The sequence below is a fragment of the Ornithodoros turicata genome, chromosome 1 (genome assembly GCF_037126465.1).
Source record: "Ornithodoros turicata isolate Travis chromosome 1, ASM3712646v1, whole genome shotgun sequence".
NCBI classification, from domain to species: Eukaryota; Metazoa; Arthropoda; class Arachnida; order Ixodida; family Argasidae; genus Ornithodoros; species Ornithodoros turicata.
Genome location: NC_088201.1, coordinates 230,793,611 through 230,804,552, shown reverse-complemented (window position 1 = coordinate 230,804,552; position 10,942 = coordinate 230,793,611). Strand labels below are relative to the sequence as shown.

Here is a 10,942-nt window from a genome sequence, read left to right as displayed (position 1 = left end):
TATCTAGAGTACAATGGATGGTTATTCTATACTATAAACGATTTCAACCAGCCTGACACGCATAGGATTGACGTTGGGACGCAACGATTCCCAAACGGAGTGGTAACAGTACAAGGACGTCAGGTGCTCTGGATTGCGCTTTTATAGCAGCTACAATGCAATATGCTTATATCGTATTACAAGATACCTTTATAGACGTGTGCTTAAAGATTTTGCGTTGTAGTTGCCTGACTGTTTCGTGAGGTTTTCTTGCACAACAGTGAATGCTCTTCTTACACAGAATGAAAATCAATTTCGTCAACAAACGCAATCCAATAAAAGAGCAGCCAAGACGTAATCTTTGTGGACCCTGTGCAGATTTTTTTATTTTTTTCTGTTTTCTGCTGTCTCCCCGCGAGTAATAAGTACATGCGTTTTAGTGTACACAAAACGTGTTAACTGAAGCTTTTCTTTTGCCGTTCACGTCAACTATTGCATTCCGGCTCGAAACTGCAGCCGTGACTGACGCACCTTGATATCCGCTTCGTGGACTGTTTACATTGCGTTGCAAACGCGTGACGACCGTGTCATGCCGAACCGTAAATATGGAGCTCTAGTATGTCTGCGCGGGCCTACGTGCGTTAGTGTGATGGCGTTTATCTTTTGCGTGCGCCGTTCGTGTGCGGTATACAAAAACCAGCTTACGTTGATTGCGTGATCTTCTCTTTGTCTCAACAAGTGAGTAATTTTTCTTACTTTTACGCGGCTTCCCACTATAACGTCCTAAATCAGATTCTCTGCAAAAGCGACGAGAGAGATAGAAAGAAAAAAAAAAATGAGAGAATCCGCAGCAACTTGAAGGAAACTTTTTTTTTCTTTTTAACGGCACAAACAAAATATATGTGTCCATAAGTAACTCCCGTAGGCAGAGGAAAGCAACGTCGCGCAAACGTCGTCATGTTTCTCGCGTATGATTGTTCTGGAATTCTCGAGGGCGTTCGAGCGCTTTCGTGTGAAACGGGCTGAAGATGACGGAGAATTTCAGCCAAACTGTTCATAACGTGTCTCGCGTCCATAACAGCCTCAACCAATCAGTGGATAACATTCCGAATCGTACCAAATTTGTCGCTGACAGGCACGATAAATAACTTTACAGACGGTCTTCAAAAACTGCTTCTATGCGTATTGCTATTGATAACGCGAAATAAAAGACTTGAACTTGCCAGCGACGACAGACACCGCATTACCATATGAAGACACTTATGCGGTTAGTAATCTGCGGTTAACAAAAAGAAAAGAAGAAATGGATCCAAGTACAAGTTATCTCACCCGTCGGAAGCACTGTAATGCGTAATCCGCAGTCTTCGTGAGACGTGCATTACTTGATATGAAAGTTTGATTAAAATGCATGGAAAGCCATGTTAGGGCGAACAAAAGCATAAAAGATCAACCAATGAAACTTAAAAAGAGGAACAAGTGGTTTTGACCCCGCGCGCCTTGCTCTTGTAAAGATACCGGTTAAATGTGCTCTGTCCGCTGTTGTTCTGTAATGTTAAAGCTTTGGCCTTCTGCAACGCGAGGCCTTCCCAAGGTATATCTAAACAGGTAGAGCAACTCCCATGTCTTCAGAATGACGCCATGATAGAGAGGGTCAGCACCATCCATCCGTTGCGCGGACTACTACGATCGTAAATGAATGACGTTAGATGTGACGTCAGCACTATGAATAATAAGTAGTGCGTAATTAGCCATGGCACGTTTACATTCGGGCACTTTGTATTCCCCTTTAACTCACCCGGCAACAAGACCAGATGATAATACAGAAAAATAAATCATATCGGGTTTAATTAAAAATATCATTTCGAAATACATACAGCTATCACAGCTTTAGACAACTCCAAACTGAAGCGCACTGTGATGACCACACAGAAATCAGGAATGCTTCTCATTCTCACCTAGAGCTATACGTTGCACCAAGTGATTAGACGTTTGCATTTATTCAATGAGTGGCCATTATAGGTACTTTGCAACGAAACATGGCATCGTTGGTTCACAGCTGATTCCTGCTAACACTCACGCTATCATGGCGTGCCATGACGATTTTTTTTTCCCCGGTGCCAGCAACAGGGAATGTATTGTATTTATCTGTTCACACGTGTATTTCTTGGTCTAGAGCTCCAAGATGTGGACGTCGCTTCCTGTTTAACCCAAAAAGTGTACCAACTCCGTATTATAATGCAGGGACACACGGCGCGGATACAGAGATGCACGGATAAACACGCCCACTGTGACGCATGCGCAAAGGGAGAAGGCTGTACTCGGACGGAAAATGATTTTCGCATATATGCACGAGTGGTGCAACAGAAAGTTTTTTTCTACATTGACATTATGGATAACGTATTAGTACACACAGAAGCCATGCCAATGTTACTACCAGGCTATACTCCTCAAAGCATGGGGCAACCCCTCTTCTTAGCGTCCTGGTCGATATCATTATTTTGTTCTACTAAAATCTGGTAGAGCGTACCGTAGATCGAGAAGTTACCCTTCAAAAAGAACTCTTTACAAGTTACCGTTTGAAAAATGTAAGTTATTGAGCCTGAAATGTGACTCATAGTTACGCAGTTACGTGAGAAAAAAAGTCAACAAGTTGCTTCCAAGTTACTTGGAACACCAAGTAGCACAACACAAGTGCAGCGCGCGTGCTCGTTTGAGTTTGACTTTGATTTGCCTGCGGGGGAGTGCAACACGCTTAGATCGTTTTCGTTTATGTCCAACAATTCGAACGCTTTGCATCTTACTCACTGTGAACTCACAAGGGTTCCACTTCATTTCTATGGCATCTGTTCTTATACGTCTTGAATAGAATGCTGTCATATGATTGAAGATCACTTTTTATGGCTCGAAATGCCACGATTGAACCAAAGAGAAAGCAAGAAAATATGCAAACGTGAGCGAGAAGCGAATTAAAAATAATTTGGAACGTAGCTTAAGTTACTTTGGAAAAGTTGGACGAAAAAGAAACGAGTTCGTCTGAAAGTTACCACGGCGCAGAAGTGCCCAGTTAACTTACAGGCTACCAAACAGAGTAACTTAGTTGCTGAAACGAGTTAGCTCGAACTCTGCTACGTACACACTTGCGGAGCAGCAGAATCAGTGATTTTATTTTCAATATCTGCATGGATTTCAAACTAATAGATTGCTAGTATCATTGCAAAATTGAGACTGAGAAATTTCCCCCGCTTCTGACGAGAAAGCGGGCCATGATTGGAGGAAGACCCTAATGCCAGTTGAGAAAGGGTGACACCGAGATAGGAGAGGAGGAAATGGCCGGGGAAGCACCACAGTGCTCAATTATTTTGTATTTTCCCACATTTTTTACTAAGCACAAAAAAGGCGTGGTTTCGGTTCATGCGGGGTATACCCCTCAGTGCTGTTGTCTACATCTTAGCAGTTTCGCAGTCAAGGTATTTTCACTAATTATGAAAGGTAATTAATGGCAGCGCTATTTACTGGTACACCGCCATATCTGAATAGGTCCCACAAACCACAAAAAATTCGTGAAGAAACGCCATTTTTTTTCTTTATTTTGTTTATTGCGCATCTTCAAAGAAGCGGCTTTCCTTTACCCCAGTGTGAGAGAGTGAAAGAGCACAGTGCCGCCTCATGCGTCGAAGGTTAGCTTTAATTTGCGGAAACAAAACAAAAACACAAATCCATCGGGTGACTCTATCGCGACTGCCCTTATCTTGGGCTGCATTTTCTGTTTTCTTTTAATCTTTTTCCATGACGCAAGAGGCGATAGTGTGCTCTTTCATCCTCTCGTATTGGGGGCGAAGGACAGACGCGTCTCTAGAGATGCGCAATGAATAAAATAAAGAAAAAATGGCGTTCGTTCACGATTTTTTTGCGGACGATCTATCGAACGGATTTTTGTTCTGAAAACGGCTTTGGTATCTGGTGACCGAAGAGATCAGATGTTCTCATTGGAGCAACTTCGTAGCTTTTATAATTAAAAAGTTAATTATTGAAAGTTAATTAAGACATTGCCTTAGGAGTCTGTTAATGCCCCCCTAGGGAGTGCCCTTCAGCATATGCTATATTGCAATTGATTTCATCTCGGAAAAAGTGATTGATATATTTTAAAAAAATCTGTTCACACTTAGCATGGACACCCTGTATAAAAAAAAAAAACACCACGACAATTCTTCAGACTGCGTAGTCACATGTTTCTGCATATGATATTTGACTGCACAGAAAATCGAAGTTTTTTTTCCTTGCACAATGAGAGTTTGAGCGTGCCAAACTTTCAGTGTCCGTGTGTGGTGACCATGCAAACGCTGCGAGAAGTTAACTGGTCGATATTCACGTTTTTCTTGTGACAGCCGCTCGTGCTGTTCGTGCTGCTGTTTGAGAACCCAAAGAGTGGTATATTTGCCCCGGGACGTCAAAAGCAGCACGACGGCACCACAAGGACACCATGCAGAGAAATGTAGATTGAGTGTATGTGACATTGGTTTGTGCGTACGTGCATGGAAATTCCATGTTTACATCCATCTCTCAAGACCATGCCAGTAAATATGAGTCACATTATGCATTGATTGCATTAGCAATTGTGGGAAAGATAAATGGCAGAGTCAAAACACAGTTGTTACAAACGAAATCGCTATTGCAAGAGGTAGAGGAATCACTCGCTCTCGCAATGAGTGCAATATAACTTGGATTTTGTACCCAAAGCCGGATCCCGGCTCCACTGCGGGGGTGGCGCACATCTTGTTGCTCTCCTCGCTGTTCATTAGCAGCGGCGGCGCCTCATGACACGGTAGTACTCGCCGAAGGAAGCAGAAACCGTTGTCTATGCTGACTGAGGGACGTCCCTTTTGGTAGACAACAAGTACCACGGTCTGCCGTGTCAAGAAAAACGCGAATACCGACCAGTGAACTTCAAGCGGGGATCCTACCTCGCGGTGCTCCCATGGCCACAGTCGGACACTGAAACTTTTTGCACTCTCTAACAGTTATTGTGCAAGGAAAAAAAAAAACGTGGATTTTCTGTACATTCAAATGTCATATACAAAAGCATGTGCCTACAAAGTTTGAAGAATTTTTTAGGTGGAGTTTTTTTAGATATGAGCGCTCAAAAAGGGCGTTTTTTTTTCGAATGTCACGTATTGTAGACGTCTCCATGCGTGACAGCAACATGGCCTAGACTCCTAAATTTGATATCTAATTATAGAGCTCAGTCTCCGCTACACTGCGATACAGCTCTCGTATCACTGGCGTATGCACAAGTGCCAATAGCCACACGAATATGAGCGATTTTCGTCGTCGCCACCAACTTTGCGTATTTTTAGCAGCAAAATAACAAAATCTCCGCCGGAACTGAACCCAAGCACTAGAAGCCAACATAGCTGGCCGTGCGAGAAAAAAATTAAAGCCGTGAACGCGTTCGTTCGAAAGATATTGAATGCCAAAATCGCTATGCTTGATAGCGCCTCGGATCTGCCATATTCTTTCGGATTTTTTTTCCCCCTCGGGAACTACAGAAACTAGAGCAAAAGTACTTGATGTTCCCTTCTCCTTATCTGAGCCAGGCTACAACATGCACTTTCTCTAAATAAAAAGTGCTGATGGTGCCCGAACCACCTTGCCTGATCCAATGAAAAAGTCTGGAGGCTGCCTGGCGTTGTTGCAGTTACATTTACGTGTTGGCGGTCTGACAACAGAGCAAGTGCGTTGCGAAGTGCGGCTGTAATATTTGCAAGCTGTCCCCTTTGTTGCTCCATTTGTTGGTAGGGATTATCAATGTAAAAGGCTGGGTGTCTGAAGTACGAAGGGAGTTGCCTCAGAACAGGATCCGCCGATATTTCAAAATAGAGACTGTTCTTCTTCTGGGCACCGTCCTCATCATTGGCAGGGTATTTAAAGGGGTTAAGTGTGACGTGTTGAAAGCTTCCTGCGAATTGTGGATCAACAGCCCGGAGGGAAGAAAGGGTCCGTATGGGCTTCTATGGCCGGACAGAGTGAATGGCTGCTTTGTGGAGGGGATTACGTGAACGAAGTGATCTTGGCTCCGGATTTTTACAGAAATGGGAGGTTCACGTGTACGGGGACGAAACGGGACAACGAGGAGGAGGAGGAGGAGTGTCGTTAGGAGGAACCCGAGAGGTCTGCCTGCCTGATTAGGCGGCATGTTTCTCGGGAAGGGAAAGGTGGTGGAGAGGAGGAGAGGAAAGGGTGAAGTGGAAGACCGAGCGGAATCTGCTCGGGGGGAGGATAGCTGCGTCCATGGGCCGACTTCAGGGGAACTGTGCCGGCATACGCCTATTACACATCTGAGGGAAACCCAGGAAAAACCCCAGACGGCACAGCCGGCCCGCGGATTCGAACCGCGGACCTCCCAGTCTCCAAGCGCACGCGTTACCGCTGCGCCACCGGAGCTGGTATTGGCTGGAATTGGCAAGCATTCCGAAAGATAAGGAGGTTAGTGGTTACATGGGGAAAATTCCAGAGCGAGCAAAGCATTCTTTTTAAAGGCATGCATGCAAAGAAGAAAGCAAAAAACAGTGGCCATGCAAAATATAATAGATGATAAAAGGGATAGAAGGGAAAGGTCTGAGCATATTTTATTTGTGAAGTGTTTCTAAGGTGCCTTGTGAGTTGACACCGAACGGGTGAAAGGCGTTGAACTTGTATATGAGATAAGACTCCCTATCACGCCTGTCACGTGTGGATCTGAACCCGGTTTCTTGAAGATATTGTTTAATGTTCTCAAAATTGTGACCAGGAACGTTAAAGAGTTCGGCGACTGCTTTAGAGAGTTTGTTGGACGTATCGCTTCTGTGTCCGGTAAGGCCGTTGTTCATTTGTTGGCCGTGTATTGCATAGAGCAGTCGCCGCATTCAATGCAGTCTGTGACATCGTAGCTTGTGCATTTGAATGCGTGATGAACGGGGTGGTTGTAATTGCTCGCAGTGCTTTTGATGGAGCTAGCGTGTTGAACGTGCTTGCATGTTTTTCAGCGCGGGAGTTTGCAGGGTCGTGTTCCAATGTACTGGGTGTTCGTTTTGCTGATTCTGGCATTGACCAAGGAGACTGCTTGTTTTTTTTGCGCGTCGGTATGTGTACCTGTATTGGATGGGTGAATATATTGCTAAGTCCGTCACTCCTTTGGAGGAGGGGCTCGTGCTTCCGTAGAATGGCCTTAGTGTTTGGAAGTGCGTTGGAATATCTTGTGCTTATTTGGTGGCGTCAGGATATTTTTGTTGTTCCAGAAGCTCCGACTGATCAAGTGTAAGTGCCTTGCGACGGAATTCGGTTAGGAGGGAGTCTAGATAGTCCCTTTGGGCAAGTGTGCTGCACTAGTTCGTCAAGCTTCACGGCATCATCTGTGTCGTTTGAACAAATCATGCGCAGTCTTACCCTCTGTCCAGTAGGAATTCCGACCTTACAGTGACGCGGGTGGTGACTCTTGAAGTGGAGGTGTTGTTGTTTGTCAGTTGGCTTTTTATACAGGGTTGCGGTGAAGTTGCCGTTGTCTGATGTTGTGGTGTCGAGAACGTTGATTGAGTGAGTTGAGTGTTGTGATGTGAACTTTGTAGTGCCATGCGCGGTGTTCAGTTTGTTTTCCCTTGTTTCAACCCGTGTTCCTGATTATCATTAGAATTGCTCTTCAAAGCAACTTGGCACTTTCAAGCGATTCTGATTTACTCTGCATTTCGTGGTCTACAGACGCGACGGGCTGGCCATATCCCCTTCCGTCGAAGGAGCTGTTGTTTGCCTAAGAAGATGTGAATGTGAGCACTAACAACAACACAGGCATGTACAAAAACTCCACTGTAGCATATTGAGTAAGTGTATTCTGCACATCCTGTTCATTTGCGGTAAGGGCTTGTTGTTTAACACATTTATTGTTCAGCCAGGTGTCCAGTTATACGTAAGATGTCCATACCCAGAGGATGAGGGGGAAAACCTCTCTTCCTCCATTATCACATGATACTGTTGTGTTACTCCGGCTTGAAGTCAGCAATTAAGGTACCTGGAAAGAGGTAAGAGAGGTAAGAGCCCCAGTTGTCACGTTCTTGTTTGGGGCAACTAAAAAATACAGAGAGGGAGGTAGTTGGTACTATTTCACACAAACAGCGTTTCCGTCAGAAATATGCCTTCGTAGAAGATCTGTCCAATTTGCCAAAAAGACAGCGTTTCGCCAGCTGTCCCACCGACAACGCGCGTCCATATGCATACATGTCAAGGACGAGAGCATCAGCTTCAAACGGCTGAAATATCGGCGTTTTTGCTCAAATAGTATGATAACTAAATTACGCAAGAGCTAATAGCTGAAGCTGCTACGCGCTGTGACTCAGAACACCAAACCCTGGAATACAATCTTATGCATGTGGGACTGGGATCAAAGGGAACAAAAAGCAAATAAAACCAATCAGTGACCAGCCAGTACAAAGTGTGCTTTCCTACGAGTACATATGTCCCGCTGTCGCAGACACGTGCAGGATAAGCATTTTTTGTAGCACTGCCACTGCTGTACATCTTGCATAATTTTTGAGCATATGCAAGCAAAGGATGTTTCCTATTTTACAGTGCCACACAGCTCATCCAACAACCGTATTGGTCCCTCATTGGTATTGATCCGTATTGGTCGTATGTTATCAGCAAATAATGGCTCGAGTCCCTGCGCAGTCTCTAGAGGATGTCCAGTGCAAGTTGAACTGGTCCAACACAGCCGTACACCAGAGATATGGTAATGGTTGGTAAGATTTTTCTTTTCTTTTTTTTGTAATGCGAAACAAAGCACAAAAGAGTTGTAGCAGCAACGAAATTTCTCGACGACAATGTGAATCAAAACGTAGGATTCTGTACAGTGGCTAAAGTTGTTGTGTCATGCTAGCGCGATAACGAACTTCAACTGCCACGCACTTGTGTCGCTCTGGTTTGAGAAAAGAAGAAGAAGAAGAAGAAAAAGAAAGAATAACAAGGTATGCAACTCCAGTTCGTTCCGGTGAATGCGAACTGTTGTAATATGCCTGAATGACGATTTTAAGACAGGGAACTACAGGCCGCACCTCCTAAAAGCAACCCAGCCGAATCAGGCGTCCGCAAAAATAAAATAATTGAACGAAAGAAAAGACGAAAAAGCCCCTTCAACATCATATTTTTGCACGTGCTGAAGTAAACTGAAACCAAAGCAGAAAATAGAACCTGCAATCAACATACACTGCCGAAATGGTGGGCAAGACAATGCTGCAAACAGGATTCTGGAAGGCACAGGATTTGTGAGCACTGAATTGTGGGGTTGCAGTGGTCATGCTGTTGATCGCCAGCGGTGTCAGCCCCGCTCAGGAAGTTACGCGTCAAAGCAGATGAGTGAAGAGAAAGTAATGGATACGTATGTTCAATGTACCTACATAAATATTATGTTACAGTGTGGTTTCTATGACCATGCTAAGCGGAATCTGAGTTGATCAACAGTGCGCCGTGTCGAATTTGGTGACTAGATTCGGTAACCTCAATTTTGTCTCATTCTTTTCGTTTTTTTTCCCGCAACATCTTTGCATATAGCGGCGGTCCGAATGCTTCGTGCTTTCAGTAGCTGTCCGTCTCGTCAGTCACAGGGATGCATTGGGCAACATTGATGTGAGTTACGGTAAACAACCTTTCAACATCATGTTGGCATGTCAGCGAACTCCACAGGATGCGACCGCGACAATCACGCGGAGGCCTGCACCATAGAGATTTTCACCCTCGAAGAACCCATACGGTGCGATCGTACGGCGCATGATCCTGGCGGGACCACGACACGTATAGTGATGGCGTGTCTCGGTCCCGGCGGTGTAGCTGTCAATGTGCTCGCTGTGTCTCTGCAGCTGGCCACGGCGTGGAGCCAGCTGCATTTCCTTCGTTAAAGGAGCTCTGAAAGCCATCTCAAAAATTTTCCGTTCCGAACGCGTTGTGGAAGCAGGTAACTTAACTTGATGATTAACACGAAAATTTTCTCTGTGCGCGATGTTTTTCGTAGAAAAAAAGACGCTTGAACATCGCCGCGCGTGTTCCCACTCGACTCGCTCCTCCGGGTCAAACGAGGAGGAGAAAGAAAAAAACGTCATTGGTGACGTAATAAAAGTTGAAAGCGGCGACCGCGCTTCTATCCGGGTCAGTGCTGACAGGTTTTCTTTTCTTTCTTTCCGTTTTCTTTCACCCTGCTTTCTCTCTGTCACGGGATGAATAAGGGAGGACCTCGATATTCATGGTCGTGAAACCCCCGTTCTCGAAATTCATGTTCTGGAAACAAGGAAAAGGGGAAATGCTGCTTCGTAAGATGTTATGCCGCGATTAAGAACATAACATCACTATTTAACCACTCAAATTCAGGAATTTTCTATATGTGTTCAAGTCGCCTTAGCGAACGAAAGGCACATTTAGAAGCCATTTGGCTTAGCAGGGCGGCATGTTGGTTGGTTAGTTGTGTGCTTGCAATATTATGGGTGGGTTAGTCACAGTTTGCCGTTGGCAGTTTTCCGCGCGCAACATGTGCATTTTATAGTCAGCTAAAATTTACGCTAGTCACGTGTTGTTTCAGTGCACGCTGATATATGTCGTCGGACGCAAACTTAACCGGCGTTGTCTGTCACTATATGGTGGATAAAACTGATGCACTATATGGTGACAAAACAAATGGCGCCGAGCACGGATGAACTCAAACTTGCGTGTCTGCGTCGTCCACATTTGTAGTCTGCATCGGCCAATTCTCATTTAGCTCGATGGTTGGTAAGTTGACCATAAATTGTGGTGGTCTTATGACACTGCTTGGCTATGTTGGTGTGTAACTCAGGCAATGAATGTTCAACTCCTGATGCCACGATGTGCCGGCGACGGCATATTGCGATAGATTTCACTGGATTGTATCTGACAACGTATGGACAAGAACACTCCTCCAGCTGAATAAGGAATT

The 10,942-nt window shown here is 44.9% G+C and overlaps 1 long non-coding RNA gene across 1 annotated transcript; it reads left to right on the top strand.

Moving 5' to 3' along the window:
• Positions 1-490: 490 nt before the first annotated feature.
• On the top strand, positions 491-8,775 carry LOC135379079 (uncharacterized). The gene is made up of 4 exons (XR_010418706.1): positions 491-717; positions 7,711-7,829; positions 7,898-8,036; positions 8,575-8,775. It is a non-coding gene; the product is annotated as an uncharacterized LOC135379079 (long non-coding RNA).
• Positions 8,776-10,942: the final 2,167 nt, after the last annotated feature.